Source organism: Anolis sagrei, chromosome 4 (assembly GCF_037176765.1).
Source record: "Anolis sagrei isolate rAnoSag1 chromosome 4, rAnoSag1.mat, whole genome shotgun sequence".
Taxonomy (NCBI): Eukaryota; Metazoa; Chordata; class Lepidosauria; order Squamata; family Dactyloidae; genus Anolis; species Anolis sagrei.
The window spans coordinates 216,767,691-216,785,327 of NC_090024.1; the positions used below are offsets into that span (position 1 = coordinate 216,767,691).

General features: G+C 41.1%; 2 protein-coding genes across 6 annotated transcripts in view; both read left to right on the top strand.

The window, feature by feature from the left end:
• MANBAL (mannosidase beta like) overlaps positions 1-1,903 on the top strand; it is a 101,765-nt gene extending 99,862 nt beyond the window's left edge. Inside the window, exon 4 of the mRNA XM_060772218.2 lies at positions 1,893-1,903. The gene's annotated coding sequence lies outside the window, so the exon portion shown is untranslated. The remainder of the gene's footprint in view (positions 1-1,892) is intronic.
• The window catches only part of SRC (SRC proto-oncogene, non-receptor tyrosine kinase), a 113,221-nt gene that overhangs the window by 58,789 nt on the left and 36,795 nt on the right, over positions 1-17,637 (top strand). For all 5 annotated transcript variants that reach the window (XM_060772214.2, XM_060772213.2, XM_060772215.2 and 2 more), the window contains one exon: positions 12,892-12,967. The gene's annotated coding sequence lies outside the window, so the exon portion shown is untranslated. The remainder of the gene's footprint in view (positions 1-12,891; positions 12,968-17,637) is intronic.

Genomic DNA, 17,637 nt, shown 5'->3' on the forward strand with positions numbered 1-17,637 from the left:
AGCAACCTGAGAAAGTACAAGTTGCTTCTGGTGTCAGAGAATTGGCCGCCTGCAAGGATGTTGCCCAGGGGATGCCCAGATGTTTTACCATCCTGTAGGAGGATTCTCTCAAGTCCCCACATGAGAAGCTGGAGGTTACAGATGGGAGCTCACCCTGCTCCCCGGATTGGAACCACCGACCTTTTGGTCAGCAGTCCTGCCAGCCCAAGGGTTTAACCCATTGCGCCACTGGGGACATTAACAGGTGGCCATAGGTCAATGCTCACCTGACTGTATTAATAACAGCAGTCCCCAATTGCAAACTATTACTTTGCCCGCAATACAGGCTAGAGGATAATCTTTCCAAAATTTAATCAGTTTGCTACAATTTCCTGATCTGAGCTTCCCTTGGGATACAAACCAAATTGGTGGAAAAAGTGGCAGAAAGCCAACCTTGCAAAACAGACCACATTAATGACTGAAGTCCAATGATATCCAGCTGCATCGAGTGTTCATTCAGTTCTGTCTGTGAAATATCCTTGATTGACTACTCACTGCTGCTCCAGCATAAAGGAGTATTTGTCACATCCAAATATCTTGAGGCTAGGGTGAGATCAATGAAGTTTTGACAGTTGTGTGTGACATACACACAGAAAGCGTAAGGAGGAGGGAAAGTAAGAGAGCTAGCTCTTTACACAGGTTTCACAATGAGAAGCAGCAGAACAAATAGAAAACAAATACATAGAGCAGGAAACAGTGACCTTCCAAGAACTACTCAAATTTCCCTGGCAGCTTTGTCATACTGGCCATAGGATTATGGGAGATACAATCCAGAAAAGTTGTTTTTCTAGGCTCTGGATGTAATTAGCCCAAAGTCCTTAAGGAAGTAAACTATATAAACAAAGATATTCATCTGGGAGAATATGACTCTTCACCAGCATCTTTATTGCAGGCAGAAGATTAGAAGACTATTGACCCAGAGTATATTCTGAGAGCATGTCGTGCAACCCCACTAGCTAAAGTTAAGCAAGTCTAAAGCTGGCTAGCGCCTTGATGGGGGAATGAGTAAACCCTAGTACTCTCTCTGCCAGCCTGCTAGTCCATTTGCAACCTTTCCTGTAAGCCTCAAAATTTTATTTATTGTGTCAGAAGTGAGTTTAGGATACAGTAAAAATTCACTTAAAAACACAAAGTTTTTAAAAGAATTTAGCATTATGCTAACTGTCCTTTGACCAGAAGCTGGGCACTTAGTGTGCCTCTTGTGTCGCTGTGAGAAGGTCCTCCATTGTGCATGTGGCAGGGCTCAGGTTGCATTGTAGTAGGTGGTCTGTGGTTTGCTCCTCTCTGCACTTGCATGTTGTAGCCCCATTTCTTAAGGTTAGCTCTGCATCTTGTGGTGCAAGAGCACAGCCTGTTCAATGTTTTCCAGATCATCCACTCTTCTGTGTGCCCAATAGCGAGTTTCTCATCCGATCTCAGCCACTGATTGAGGTGCTAGGTTTTAGCCTGCCACTTTTGGACTCTCGCTTGCTCAGGTGTTCCTGCGAGTATCTCTCCAAGATGACATCCTTCAAATCTACCATGTATGCAGCTGTAGCCCTGCCCCACTCTCCATTTCTTTGTCGAGAAATGTTAGCAGGTTGATCCATGTGCCAACCACCTGTCATCTTCAGTTCCTGTTGCTGGACCAGACCTCACTATGCAGCGAACCACAGTAATATGTTAGCAAGGTTTTAAAAATAATTCCCTGAATTCAAAATTTGGAAGAGCCAAGGACATAGTGACAGCCAAAGGCGACATGGTGGGAAAACAACAGGCTCATAGGGGAAACTCTGTTTGAGCAAAGAACCTAATGGGCCAAAAGTGGGAAGCAGCTATGACAACAGTGTGAATCGTTGCAAATCTCCATGACTGTATTTTCAAGGCATCAGATGTGTGGGATCAGTACTCCCTCTCCTCATCCAAGGAACCAGTTTGTGCTGTATTATTATTGTGCATGCACTGTTTCCTGAAAACTTTTTGTGGACTGGAAGCTAATGGTTTACACACATGCGCCAACCACTTTGAGTAGCATTGCTCTTAAAATTGGATGGAAAGTTGCAACTTGCCATAGAATCTTATTTTGTTTTGGTCTGTTTTCCAGTATTCTGTGCCTGCATTGTGGGTTTGCTCTATTTGAGAATTACTGGTTTAATCATGGAATGGACTAAGTCTTGTACTGTGTGTGTGTGTTTGAAAGAGGTAGAAGCTATTTCACACACCTTTCATATGTGTTTGATCCATCCTCTTGAACTTGTATTGGACTCTAGTTCTGACAGGAACTACAGACTGAAATTGCCAGAGCAAACAAGGAAATCACTACCTTGTCTGCTTTCCTTCCTCATTTTCTTTGGCAGCTGCTGCTGCCTGCAGTAGTGAGAGAGAAGAAGTGGGAGAAGCAGTCACAGTCACACAGAAATAGGGAAAGGAAAACCGTAAGCAATAGCTTTTGCTTCTCATTTTTCGCCAACAATTTGGAAATGCATTGCTATGAGGTTAGTGGGCAATGGCAGCAACAATTCTTTCTTTACACAGAAATGGCAGCGTTTCCCAACTTTGGTTTCTTTAGATGTTCTTTTTCAGATGAGGATCTTATTGTTTGGATCCATTGTTTATATTGACTGGGGATGATGGGAGCTGCAGATAAAATAATGGGTTCCAGTACTGGGAAAGGCTGGATTAGTTCTTGGGAAGAAGTGGGAGAAATCTTGCAATAATGACCAAATTTGTAAGAGCAAGCTTGGTTGAGCAAAACATTTTTCATAGTATGTGAGAATAACAGAAGTCTAGTTTTCACAAACAGCTGAAGAAATAGATGGCTATGTCTGGGGATTGCACCACTTTAGACTTAAGCTGTGCACAGCCCTGATTGGGTTCTCTACCATATAATAGAACTGTGCGTTCAAACAAGAGAAATTGGTGAAGGAAACCCTAGTTTATCCTTCTCCCTGGTAAGCCAGGGCGTTTTAATGTTCAAGGGGCGATGAGCATTATATACAGAATATCTGACCAAATGAGTCTCTACCTGCAGTCTGAAGTAGTGCAGTCCAGACCCAGCTTCATCACTTTATTTGTTCCTTTGCAAAAACAAAAACGAGTGTCCTGATAGGACACCCTGACTCAAGTTTTTCCTTGAGGTTTTGAAGGAGGGAAGGGGGCTTGACTCATAGCAGTTGTAATCTCCTGTATTGGTCCCATTGCTGCTCCAGAGGGGTTACATCATGCTGCCTTGGCTTTGTTCTAACTCAGAATAGCAAGAAGTGGGTATTGCTCACTCTACAGCAGTGGCTCCTAATCTTTGGTCCTCCAGGTGTTTTGGACTGAACTTTATGAGAGTTGAAGTCCAACACAACGGCAGGACCAAAGGTTGGGAACCACTGCTCTACAGCAATTTTCCATATGTTCTGTGGAAACATCTATAGAAACTTCTGCTTTCCAAAGAAGCACTGCTTCTATTTAGGATTATTTGTGTTAGCTATCATTTCCCTAAGAATAGAGAGTCCCAGAGAACACAGTTGGTCAACGTGTACCTTTCCAGATGTTCTGAGGCTGTGACTCACATCAGTCCTTATCATTGGCTAAGTTAGGCACATTTGAGAACCATAATTTTACCACCCTTTGCCACAGAATAAGGGTAAGGAACTTTTTTGTTCTGTTGAGGGCCACACGTGGTCAGACCTGACATACGCGGTGCAAGATACAATAGGCAAGCCTGGAACACCCCTTTTTTTTCTCTGCCCCACTGCCTTCCTCTCTGTTGCCCCCTCCCTACTTAATGGATCAGGGCTGTTCCAAGATATTTCTTTTTGTCTGCGGAACAGCAGAAAACCCAAAATTGTGTTGCCATATGGTATTAAAGGACAACCAAGGGTTTTTGTCATCTAAGCTTGAAAATCCCTCAGGTACTTTATCTCCTAAGAGTGGAAATGCAATAATAACTAAGGACGCGAGAAGAACCACGTAGGGTAGACTGGAGGCCAATTTAGTCCACCATTCTCTTCACACAGTATATCTAATGCCCTTTCATGTTTCCTCAGGTTTGCTGCCTGAGACAGACATCCAAAGGAAAGGCAGGCTGGCAGTGGGCTGCCAAGGGAGAGAACTGAACCGATCTCTTGCAGAGGGGCTGTAAAATTAGCCCGGGGCCACACATCCTACTCATCTACCATATAAAAAGGAAACATGGGAACAAATATCATAGACTTTGGGTCTTTTGCGGGATCTAATGTAGTTTTTCTTTTGTTTGGAAGGACTTTGTATGTTGCTGCTCTATTTACTCGGTTTATTGGAATCAAGAGCACTGGGGCTTACTGCAGATCAGTCTTGGGTATTGCAGCGAGGGGGGTTCAGCGAGGAGAAAGAGATGCTGCTTGACATGCTTGAAGTTGAATTTTACAGCTGGCTGTCTCTTTTTTAATTGTGTTGGGGAGGATACAAGTGAAACAGTGAGGGACCAGTTTCTCTGGTCTACCACATTTGAGGAAAAGGAACAATGTCTTGCCTTACCTTATACAAAACTTCCCTAAGTCTTAATGATAGCAATTTAGATTTTCTGAAACACTTCCTGGAAGGATGTCATCACAGATCTCCACATTCAAAGACATCTCTGAGGACATTAGTGACAAATCCTTGGTTCTTCAGCATCTTGTTCTAATATTTATCAAAATAATAGAGGGAAGGGAAAGTCAAGGGGATTACATTACAAGTGTACTATGACACTTATTCTAGAGGGGTGAACAGCAGTGGTACCTCAATCAGATGGAAGTTATAGGTAGGTGTGTATGTTACAGGTATGTAACAGGTATACATCAATCAGATGGATAGATGGAAGTTATAGGTAGGTGTGTGTTGCAGGTATACTGGTGGCACAATGATTTAAACCCTTGTATCAGACTGCTGACCTAAAGGTCGGCAGTTCGAATCTGAGGAGTGGGGATCCTGTCTGTCAGCTCCAACTTCTCATGTGGTGACATGAGAGAACCCTCCCATAGGATGATAAAACACCTGGGTGTCCCCTATACCCCATCCTTGCAGACAGACAATTCTCTCACACCAGAAGTGACTTGCAGTTTCTCCAGTCACCCCAGACATGAAAAACAAAACCTTGATTTTATGGAAGTGCAAAAGGTAGTGTTGATTGTCCAATTTTAAGACTTTTTGAATGATTTTTTTAAAAAATAAACTACTTTCTATACTAGTTGTGGGAACCTATGGAGGGTCTGAGAAGTATACTTCCTTTCTGAGGGACAAACCATATCCTCAAAACTGGAGTCGATATTTAAATCACCTCTGGTTTCGATTCTTCAGCCTCTTTGTGGTGCAGGGTTCCAAAAAATAAGATCAGAGGCTCAAATATATAAATTCCCATGTAGTTGTCAGCCCACACAATCCATGTTCTAAAGCAGGGAGTCCCAACTAAGGCCTGTGAGCTGAATATGGCCCTCCAAGCTCATTTACCCAGCCTCCGCCCTAAACTTTAGACATAGGGTTGCCCTAAATCTGAAACGAGTTGAAGGCACACAACAACAGTCCTCATTAACTTGACTATCATATCAGCCAAAAGCAGGCCCATACTTTCCATTGAAATACTGGTAAATATATGCTGGTCAAAATTGTTCTTCATTTTAAATATCGTATTTTTCTTTCATGGTTCTTTTGCACTACAAATAGGATATGTGCAGTGTGCATAGGAATTTGGTCTTGTTTTTTTTTTTTCCAAATTTAAATCTGGCCTCCCTACAGTCTGAAGGATTGTGAGTTGGCTCTTGACTTAAAAAGTTTGAGGACCCTTGCCCTAAGTGAACCTATCATGGGGTTTTCTGAAGCTTGTAACTTCAGAAACTTGACTAAAGCCCCTTCTACACTACCATATAATCCAGATAATCAAAGCAGATAATCCACATTATCTGCTTTGAACTGGATGATCTGAGTCTACACTGCCATATAATCCAATTCAAAGCAGATAATCTGGATTCTATATGACAGGGTCTAAGGACACCCAGTGGTTTTCCTATTCAAGCAGGGATTCAATCCTGCTCTCCAGAGACAGGAGTCATAATCCAACGTTCAAACAATAATGCTACACTGTCTTAATGCACACATATTACCTTGTTCAATAATAATAATAATAATAATAATAATAATAATAATAATAATAATAATCACCACTATCAAGTCTAACAAATAAAAATAACACACACACATTTTTGTCTAATGTGTAGTTGACCTGAGATTTCTCCCCCTTGCCCTAAGAACTAGAAAAGAGGGGCGAGGTGCTGAAATCTGGCAGCCTTGGTATGTATTTATGCATTAAAAACCGTGCCCTTTATGTTCTAGAAATGTCCTTTATTCAAAAGTCAAATGCAATGTCACAGATGAGGGCAAGGAAGGTCTCATTTGTATGTACTGCGACACTTAATTCAAATGCCTGACTTCATGCAGTAGAATTATTGCTTGGGAAATATTAGTCAAGTACAAATTATGCCTCATCCTCTCTTGAAGTGCTGTCAGTCAAACACTGCTTATTTTCCTAATCAAGCATACTTTAAAATGTGGGAATGGGAGATTGCTGACAGAAGACAGACTGGCATAATGAGATAAAGCAACTGTTCTGTTATCCGGTAATGTATAACTGATGTACAAGGTTGCAATTTAACACAAAAAAAGTAGCTAAGAATAATATTTTCCCCACCATCACCTCACACATATGCGCCGGCAGACTTTGGAAAGTTGCTTTTAAGAAAAATGAGTATAATGGCAGGAGAAGCAGTCCATATTTGAGCGGGACAGGTAATGGGATGATATGCATTAGTCCCAGAGAAGAATTTCACCCTCCTCACTTATGGATGGTTTCAGTGTGTTATTGCATAATTCCTTTTCGAAACAAAGCTTGGAAAGAAATTAGTATTTCAAAGTACAGCTCCCAGAATCTCCTAGGTAGCATGGGATTGTCCAAATAGTACTACATTCTGCATTTCTGTTATATGTTTATATGTTGTGGTGCAATGGGTTAAAACCTTGTGCTGGCAGGGCTGAAGACCAACAGGATCGGAGGTTCGAATCTGGGGAGAGCATGGATGAGCTCCCTCTGTCAGCTCCAGCTCCCCATGTAGGGTCATGACAGAAGCCTCCCACAAGGATGGTAAAACATCAAAATATCCAGGCGTCCCCTGGGCAACGTCCTTGCAGACGGCCAATTATCTCACGCCAGAAGCTACTTGCAGTTTCTCACGTCACTCCTGACACTGAAAAAAAAAGTGTTTAACTGATGATATATGTGTTAGTTTAATGTTGTTGTTCCCTGCCAGAAGAGGCGTCTAAGGATGATGATGATGATTGGCTTGCTGTGAGTTTTCCGGGCTGTATAGCCATGTTCCAGAAGCATTCTGTCCTGGCATTTCGCCCGCATTTATGGCAGGTATCCTCAGAGGCTGATGATGATTTCTTGAAAGCTCTGATTATTTATTTACACCATTTATTTTATTTTGATGTGTCTTAGATACATCAGTGCTTTTTATTTTTAGGTTATCTACTCCAGGATCTGGGAGTATTCACATTTCTTCTTTCCTCCAAATCCTTCTTGAAAATACATTACTTGCCCTGTAAAGCTAAAAGATGGCTGGCATTTTGATTTCTTTGTATTCCTTTAAACTCCATACATTTCTGACTGCCAAATCAATGTGTCTGGCTAGACATGACAATATGACCACTTTGTTTATTAACTGCTCCAAGAGCACAAATATTGTACAGGCTGAGTATCCCTAATGCTTGGGATCAGAAGTATTTGGAATTTTGGATATTTTCAGATTTTGGAATACCTATATTTCCATAGATGTACCCTGTTTCCCTGAAAATAAAACATCCCTTGAAAGTAAGACCTAGTAGAGGTTTTGCTGAATTGCTAAATATAAGGCCTCCCCCCAAAGTAAGACCTAGCAAAGTTTTTGTTTGGAAGCTTGTCCACCAAACAGAACAACAGAGCATGCACCTGTCATTCTTTTTAGACAGCCGCCGTTGTCCCCTACCTTCACTATCCATTGCAGAGCATTTGCAATATTGTCCTTGATGTACAAGTGCTCCAGGAACTGCTGCGGGAAATTGTTACAGTCTCCAGACAGTATGTGAGAGCCAGGTACTTTGCAGCCCTTAGTTTTTGTGGCCTTGTGTGTGAGTCAGATGTTCCAGAAGATGATGACATGAGTGTCATTGAATAAATCTTGCATTGTGTTCATAAATATCGGGATCGGTAAATGTAGCATAGATTGTTGTACATGGAAATAATGGTAGTAACAAGGAATTCTTGATAGGATTCAGAGTTTGTCTGGTTATGCTGGTTTGTGATGACAACTACTATACAGTATATAATAAATGTTCATTTTTTTTTGTTCAGTAATAAATGTGAATTCTTCTTCATGGAAAAATAAAAGATCCCCTGAAAAATAAGACCTAGTGCATCTTTGGGAGCAAAAATTAATATAAACACTGTCTTATTTGGGGGGGGGGGGGCAACAGGGTACCTATTGAGATATCTTGGAGATGGAATCCAAGTCTTAAAAACATTTATGTTTCATACACACCTTCTACACGTTTGCTTCTTCTGTTTTAAGATTTGATTTGTGGACTCCAATTATTTTTTCCATGAGACCCTCCATAACACTGTTGGAGAGCTTGGTTTGTGTTACAGAATAATAGGAATTGTAGTTCAACAGTTGCTTTGATATTCTGAATTCAGATTTCCTTTTGCCATCATGATAAAGGGCTGGAAGGAAGTTAAAAGGCTTGCAGGCCCGTTACAGACTTTAAGGCCTTGCCCTTTGCAAAATTCCTTAATCTGAATTAATATTATAATAAACTGGTTCTGATCTGAAAGTAGAGATTGCAAGGAAGATCTGAGGGCCCTTCTACACAGCTATATAACCAAGAATATCAAGGCAGATAATCCACAATATCTGTTTTGAACTGGATTATCTGAGTCCACAATACCATATAATCCAGTTTTATGTGGATTTTATACAGCTATGTGGAAGGGGCCTGAGACTCCCTTTTTGTGGGCCATTGACAGACCCTCAAAAAATATCCCTAGGAAGGTACTACAAGCAAAAATGATTCCAATATTGTAGCAAATTTATCTTTAGATGAAAGTTGGCCTTAACTGCAATATTGTACAACATTCTGCTTTTCCAGTGCTCCTTATTTAAAGCATCCACACAACATTGCTTTGCTACAACCTTACAGTGATCTTGCAATTTAGAGCAGTATTGTTCCCTTTTTGCAGTTGGAGGTTAAATCTGGTAGAAGAAGCCGACTGTGGGCCACATAAACTGGATCTACACTGCCATACAGTCCAGTTTCAGAATGCAGGTTAGCTGCTTTGAACTGTGGGCCACATAAACTGGGTCTACACTGCCATAGAATCCAGATTCAGAATGCAGGTTAGCTGCTTTGAGCTGGATTACATGAGTCTACATCGCCATATAATCCAGTTCAATGCAATTAATCTGTGTTCAGAAACTGGATTATATGGCAGTGTAGATGGGCATGTACATGCATTAGCTGAACTTCAAAATCATCCATACTGTGAGTCTGCATGGGGCAGCTGCCTCAGGCAGCAAATTTTAAGATGTCACTAAATAACTTACTTGGCTTTGGATATTATGCAGCAAGGAATATGCATTTGCCATGCCATATCCAAGTAACAGTGCTTGCCTAAAAAGGATTGAAAACTGAGTCTTCCTAATGAGTAGCCTTTTTAAAGCTTCTAGTTACAGATCCAAGTGATGGTGCCAGTTTTCCTACTCCAGCTTCTCATCTGGGAGAGGAGTTCCAGCAGGCAGCAAAAAGATGCTGTTTAAACTCAAGGTGGCTGATGCTCCTCCTTAAGCTGATTTTCGGTGCTAACTTTCTAGAAATCAAGTTAACATTAATTACAATGCAAATGTCTTTAAACACAGCAGGACACAAAGGACTCCAAATGTATGGTTCCTGATTTAAAACACAACTACATGAAGAAAAAACCACAGTAATTCATCTTCTACCAAAGCACAGTTATTTTAGCAGACAGAATTCAGCAACTGCAAACAGTACAATGGTTAAAACCCTTCTTCTACTGGGTTGCTGTGAGTTTTCAGGGCTGTATGGCCATGTTCCAGAAGCAGAGGAGGCCTGCTTCTCTGCTTCTGGAACAGAATGTCAGGAGAGAATGGGCAGAATGTCAGGAGAGAATGCTCAATTAAAAAAAAAATCCAAAAAGCAAATCTTAATTTTGCAATTTTATATAAGAGATACCATTTTACTATAGCATTGTACATAGTGGGATCTGATTATTCACAGATTTTGGTATCCATGAGGGATTTTGCGAACAAATTGAATGAGGGTAAACATTGAATCCATACAAGACAGAGATACTCCTGGTCAGTCAAAAGCCCGAACAGGATATAGGGCTACAATTTGTTATGGATGACACTCCCCTTAAGACACAGCGGCTCTGGGGTAATCCTGGATTCATCGTTGATCGTGGAACCCCAGATCTCAGTGGTGGCCAGGGGAGCTTTTGCACAATTAAAACTTGTGCGCCAGTTGTGTCCGTACCTTGGGAAGTCAGACTTCAGGAGGTGGTCTATCTTCTTGTTACATCTCAGATAGACTACTGCAACACCCTCTACGTAGGGTTGCCTTTGAAGACTATTTGGAAGTTTCAAGTGGTTCAACAGGCAATAGCCAGATTCTTCACTGGGGCAGTGTACAGGGAGCATGCAAACCCCCTGTTATGTCAGCTCCGTTGGCTGCCAGTCTGCTACCGAGCACAATTCAAAGTGCTGGTTTTAGCTTATAAAGCCCAAAAATGGTTCCAGCCCAGCTAACATGTCCCTCTATGAACCATCTCGGAGGTTAAGATCATCTGAGGAGGCCCTGCTTTCGATCCCACCTCCCTCGCAGGCACGAGTGATGGGGACAAGAGATAGGGCCTTCTCAGTGGTCGCCCCTTGCTTAGGGAACTCCTTCCCCGGTGAAATTAGAGCAGTCCCCTCCCTCCTGACCTTCAGGAAGAAAGTAAAAACGTGGTTATGGGACCAAGCTTTTGGCTAGAAAATTTGTGCAATTTGAGACTATGGAATAATGAAATAACTAATGGAATGGCCTTGGATTTTATTTTGGATGACATGATTTTAATAACTGGTTTTAATAGTGATGTTTTAATTTCCTGGTTTTAATGTATATGTGTTTATTTTACTGTATGTATGTTATGGCATCGAATTACTGCCTTTTTGTAAGGACGCTTGGAGTCCACTTTGAGGTGAGAAGGGCGGGATATAAATTTAGCAAATAAATAAATATATTTTGATGTATTGTCGAAGGCTTTCATGGCTGGAATCACTGGGTCGTTGTAGGTTTTTTCGGGCTATATGGCCATGTTCTAGAGGCATTTTCTCCTGACGTTTCGCCTGCATCTATGGCAAGCATCCTCAGAAGTAGAGAGGTCTGTTGGAACTAGGAAAAAGGGGGTTTATATATCTGTGGAATGACCAGGGTGGGACAAAGGACTAGGTCCAACAGACAAGAATCCTTTGTCCCACCCTGGTCATTCCACAGATATATAAATCCATTTCCCTAGTTCCAACAGACCTCACTACCTCTGAAGATGCTTGCCATAGATGCAGGTGAAACGTCAGGAGAAATGCCTCTAGAACATGGCCATATAGCCCGAAAAAAAACCTACAACAACCCAAATATATTTTGGAACCAAACCCCAGTAGATATGCAAGATCCATTGTGTACATTACAATTTACAGATTTTATGCAAATTACTGACCTCTTTGGCCTTGTTTCCTTTAGTGATATGCAAATGTTGGCTCCATATGCATATATGTTCTAAAGAAAGAGGTAGAAAAAACATAAAACTCAAGCAAAAAGTCAGTTCAGTCCGGCATATTAAGCTGGTTAATGGTAGGGCACTAAGTGTGAGGATTTCTCAACTACAGAAACAATGTCTTTGATTCTCGAAAGTAAGTAAACTCTGTACAGGGTATGTTATATGTTAATAGATACATATAAAAGTAAAATTTGAGACAATCGGAATTTGGGATATGTGTACCTTGTGACTTTAGGCTCTTTTTAGAAATGTGTTATGTATTTGTAACTGTGTATTTTAAGGTGAGGCTATAAATCTTCCTAAATTTGTATGAGGAATGACTGGGTATAAATCAAATAAGTAAGTAGTGTAGTGTAGAACTTGGCAACTGCACCAAGACCACTTGAAGAACAAGAGTGTTTCCCTGACCAAAACCCATATTTAATAGCGTTGTCTCTGTCTGGATGGCTGCCCCTGTGGGCTCTAGATAAACATGGGGTTATTTCCTCATCAAATGCTTCACTGCATACGCTTGGTTCATAGCCTTGGGCTGTCGGCAACCACCACTTCTTTTCCTTGCCCGGTTGACTTGGTGAAGTGGAGCGGAGAATTGTCCCTTCTTCACGCATGATGGATCAGGAAGGCAAGTCTGCTGCCCCCACCCATTTTGCAATGATCTACAAAGATGGAAAGTGTGCAAGGAGCTCACACCATTGTTTCACACTTCTTTTTTATGCTTTAATGGTATCCATCTTTTAAAATGGACATAAGTCGGTGAGGTCATCGTTTTAAAATTAAAGGCATAGGAATGGAAGATATTGGGCACTTCTCCACATTGTATTTTCTGTATGTGAATGTGTGTGTTTTCTTGAGATGACTCCCCCCCCCCCCATAATATGGAATCCCAAAGAATTCCCTCTACTGTTTTTGTGTACTCCCACCAAACTGTAAGTTTATATACACTTAGATATCCACTTGTAACTTTATAAGCAGAAGCAAATATTTCCATTTCTCTCTGTTTTTAGGTTCCAGAAGAGCTGCTCTGGATTGGTCATCTGCCCTCCTGTTGTCTATAGGGACACTGTCGTCTGACAGAGCTATGTGAGTCATCTCTCCCTCTCTCCCCTTTATTTATTTATTTATTTATTTGGAGTGCTTCTATCCCGCCCTTCTCAACCCCCTAGGGGGGACTCAGGGCGGCTTACAAAAAAGGCACAATTTGATGCCCAACAATTCACAAAGTACAATATACAATTTATAATTTAATCCCAGCTACTTTTCCCAAATGCTCAAAAATTGGGAATGTTTCCTTTTTAGATGGCAATGATAGCCTTATAAAAGCTGTTGTAAAGTTCTTGAACTCTGTTGCCAGTCTTTTGGAACTGTTCATGCATTTGAATGTGTGTGTGCTGTGTGTGACATTTTATAGGTTGTGTAAACAACATGGTTGCATCCTAACAATGCAGTATGAGGGACTCAGAAGTAATGTTCACAGAACAAGAACCTGTTGAACACATTGCAGCAGATGAGGAAATCAGATAGTTTCCGAGCTTCAGTTCTGACTCAAAAAGGGTGTTATGTGTCCTTCACTCATAGCCTCCAATACAGTGTTTCTCAACCTTCCTAATGCCATGACCCCTTAATACAGTTCCTCATTTTGTGGTGACCCCCAACCAAAAAAATATTTTTGCTTCATAACTGTAATTTTGCTACTGTTATTAATTGTAATGTAAATTTCTGATTATGCAGGATGTATTTTCAATCACTGGGCGAAATTTGGCACAAATACCCAACATGTCCAAATTTGAATATTGTTGGGGTTGGGGAAGATTTATTTTGTTATTCGGGGGTTGTAGTTGCTGGGATTTATTGTTCACCTACAATCAAAGAGCATTCTGAACTCCATCAATGATAGAATTGGGCCAAACTTCCCACACAGAACGCCATGACCAACAGAAAATACTGTGATTTCTGATGGTCTTTGGTGATCCCTCTGACACCACCTCATGACCCCCCCCCCCCCCCCCAGGGGTCCTGACTTCCAGGCAGAGAAACGCTGCTCCAATAAGTCACTGATGTAATGATAACACAGTTCTCGTTGATTGAATAGTAGTTTCATTTTATCAAGACCAGGTGCCCTCCTCTCCTCAATTGATTTTCTGAAATGGAGAACCCAAATTCTTCAGAGTAAGGAGCTATAATCACTCCCTACTCAATATAACAAAATATATCAGTTCCTTGTTGTTCATAGAACCTGGAAGACTGGAAATTGGTAGCCCAAGAGCCTTTTCTGACTTTTCATGCTCTGCTTGTTGAATTGATTTTGTGTAATGTGCCCTCTGTCTTCATAAGAACAGGCAGGAGAATCATGCAATTCTCCAGATGTCATTGGACTGCATGCCTCTAGCAAACATGGTGAGGAGTTCTGGGAGTTGCAGTCCAACATCATCTGGAGGACTGCATGATTCCTGCCCTTGCCAAAGGAGGAACCAGTACCAGATCGGGACCTGATGATACATCTTTGGGTGATTTCCAAAGTCTGCTAGGATTTCCTGATAAAACATTTTACTCCACTGTGACCACCAATACCCATACCTGCAAATCTAAATTGGGTTGCTGAAATTATAGATGAAAGGGCAGCCAAAAGTCTAATTTTGTATGAATCTTACTGTATTCCCAATTCAGTTTTGATGTTGGAAATAAATTCTTAGTCAGAGCTATGTGTTCAGAGGCATACCCTATTCCTTAATATTCCACACATATGCCTCCATAAGCTACTATTTTGCATCAAGTGTCCCCAGGGCAAAGTCCTTGCAGACAGCCAATTCTCTCACACCAGAAGTGACTTGCAATTTCTCAAGATGCTCCTGACACACACAAAAACACCCCCCAAAAAAACCCCTGAGCATTTTTGTAGGTCGTGAGGTGCTGCCCCCCCCCTTGCTGCCCCCCCCCCCCTTGCTTTTTTTAAAGGCCAGTCCTGGGATCATGAAATCTGTTCACCCTTGTGCCAGGTGGAAATTTTAGTATCCCTACAATTGTAAGCATTCTCAGGGCACAAAGCACAGATATTCAATACAGCAAGAGTCTCAAAATAACTCTGTCTCTTCACAGTTCTTTTCCTTCAAGCCTCTGCCAGTTTGGACTTGTCTTCATTGCTAATCTAGTTGCAGGAAGGTCTCCCTTATTATGCCATGTTTAATCAGTCAGAAACCATCCTTGGAGAATGCTGGCTGCTTCCAATTACACTCCACTTTACCTTGGTATAAAGACAGGGCAGGGGGAAGGTAAGCGGGGGGGGAACAACCTCAATCCTGTCAAGTATTCATGTTTGATCCATATCCCTGGCAAACCAGGTGTGAAATCAGCTGCAAGTACATTAAACAAATTAATGATAGATTTTGAATGCTATTTCCCCTCCTCAAAGAGACTTTGGATTATATTTTTAAATAGTATAAACACAAGAAGTAAGGAAGAAAGAACAGAAACATTTGGAATATTGTGGCCTTTATGGGATGTTTGAATTTGCCCTGAGGCTCTGTCCTTCCTCCACGAGGGCAAGAAAAGAGATTCAGCACCATCTTTTGCTTTCAAATTAATAGTCATCTTTCCTCTCCTTGCTATAGACAATAGGTCACAGTTTATGAAATGGAGACTGACTTAATAAATAACACGGATGAAAATAAGACTTCCTTTACATCCAAAATCGTGTCTGTACAGGATAGTTATATCACTTGATACCGCTTTAAGGAATCCTTGGATTTGCAGTTTACTTAGAAAGCTTCGGTTTAATCTCCCAAAGTAATATTTGCAAGATCCCCTGAGGATTAAATCAAGGGTACTTTGAGGAATTTGATTCAGGAGAGTGAACTAGAGCTCTCAAGCAGAGAATTTGATGTGCCTCACTAAATCACAAAGTGCAAGATAGCTTCGGATGGAGTCATAACAGTGAAAATATTATCAAACTGATAATGAGCTATGCAGTGCAGAGATCTCTGTTCTTTGTAAAAGCTCTTAATTTGTAGAATTGCCTATTTAGACTAGTCCAGCTTTTTCTCCCCCATAGGAGGCTTATTTGGCTCTATGTCTAGTCTCTTTCTGCCTGCAGGCAAAGATCTTTGTATTAGGGCAGTCCTTTGTCTTTTAAGTTACTGTGGCGAGAAGATCTTTTTAATTGGGGTCATTATGCTTTTTACTATGTTTTAATGTGCTTGGAACTGCTGTAATTTAGTGTTTTAATACAACTATTGCATTTTTTTCAAATATTTTATCAAGTAGATTTTACTTTATTTTATTTTTTTGTGTCATGTGAGCCACCTTGGGAGCTATACCAGGAAAAAGCAAGGATATAAATCAAACAAAGAAACAATGCAAATATCTATGAATTACCTAGTTCTTGGTAGTGGATTGTGTTTGTAGGTCTTTGAATTTTCTGCTTATTAGCTTTTTTCCTCACTAGTGATTTTCCTTCTTTGTCACTTGGCTCTGCTTTTGCCTCAGCATCACTGCTCTCCTTGTTTTGTTTTGCAGTGAAATGTAAAGTCTGCGCCTCTACTGATACGGTGCCCTACAGCGCTTCCTTTTCAGTAGACATGTTCTATTTTTTGCACCCAAATCCCTGAAAAACATTCACAAGGAAAAGGCCATGTTCGGCCATGTCAGAGCATTGCATGCTCAACTGCGGCTCAGCAATAACCCTTTGAGAAGGAAGCTGTGTACACGATGCTCAGTCAGCCATAAAGCCTGAACCTGCTATGGACGTCTATCCAAAGCAGCAGATATATCAGAGATACAGATTACGAGACCAGATGTGCCATATGTTCATACCCACTAAGTTTTGAAAATCTTAAAAAAAGAGATTTCAAGTCCTTCCTCTGACCTTGAAACTCCTATTTTATATCCAAATGCACGAAGACTAAAAATAAAGTATTACAATTTGTATTCTTCCAGCTCTTATGCCTAAATTGTAAATAAAAAGAATTTATATGGTGCTTGAAATTTCAATTCATCAAAACCCAGGAATAGTTTTTAAACTGGTCTGTTCTTAAGCCCTGCAACACTAGAGGTGTTCAGCTGCAAGGGAACTGGGTTCTTGCAAAATAAATAAGAGAAGCTGCCCAAAATTGTCCAACTTACTGAGGCCTGACTAGAAACACATCTCAAAGATCTCAAGAAGACCATTTCCTGTTATCTGCAGCCTGAGCCTTTCAAACTGAATGTGCTAGAAACTGAACTTGAGACTTACTGCATTCGAAGCACATGTTCTATCACCAAGTCTCTCTGCTTTTCTTCAGCCTTTTCTGTTTTGTGCATAAATGCCAGGGATAGTTCTTGCTTTATGTACTTTGTAGTCTTAGTTCTTGCACTGCTAATCTTAAATGCCAACATCAAATAATGTTTCCATATGACAGTGGCAGGGAATGAGTCCTTCTTCATAGCTTTATTCCTCAAAGGGTGAGTGTGTGGAGTAGAGTGAGAAAATGTAACAGCTAGCAACTTGCCACCCTCGGATGTCTTAGGCTGCAGCTCCCATCATTTCTTATCTTTAGCCATGAAGGTTGGAGCAGATGTCCCTTGTCATTGGGTACAGCCACATCTGCATTGGGCCAAACAATGTGGGCTCAACCAGCTGCACTGGGAAGTCGTTATGATGCACAACCAGATCCAAAGTCCATCCATCCAACATTCCTATCGCTGCATCTCTAGCCATGGGCAGCTTTCTGAAAGTGGCTTGCTGATGATGTTGCTTCTACTAAAGTTACAGTAGGCAC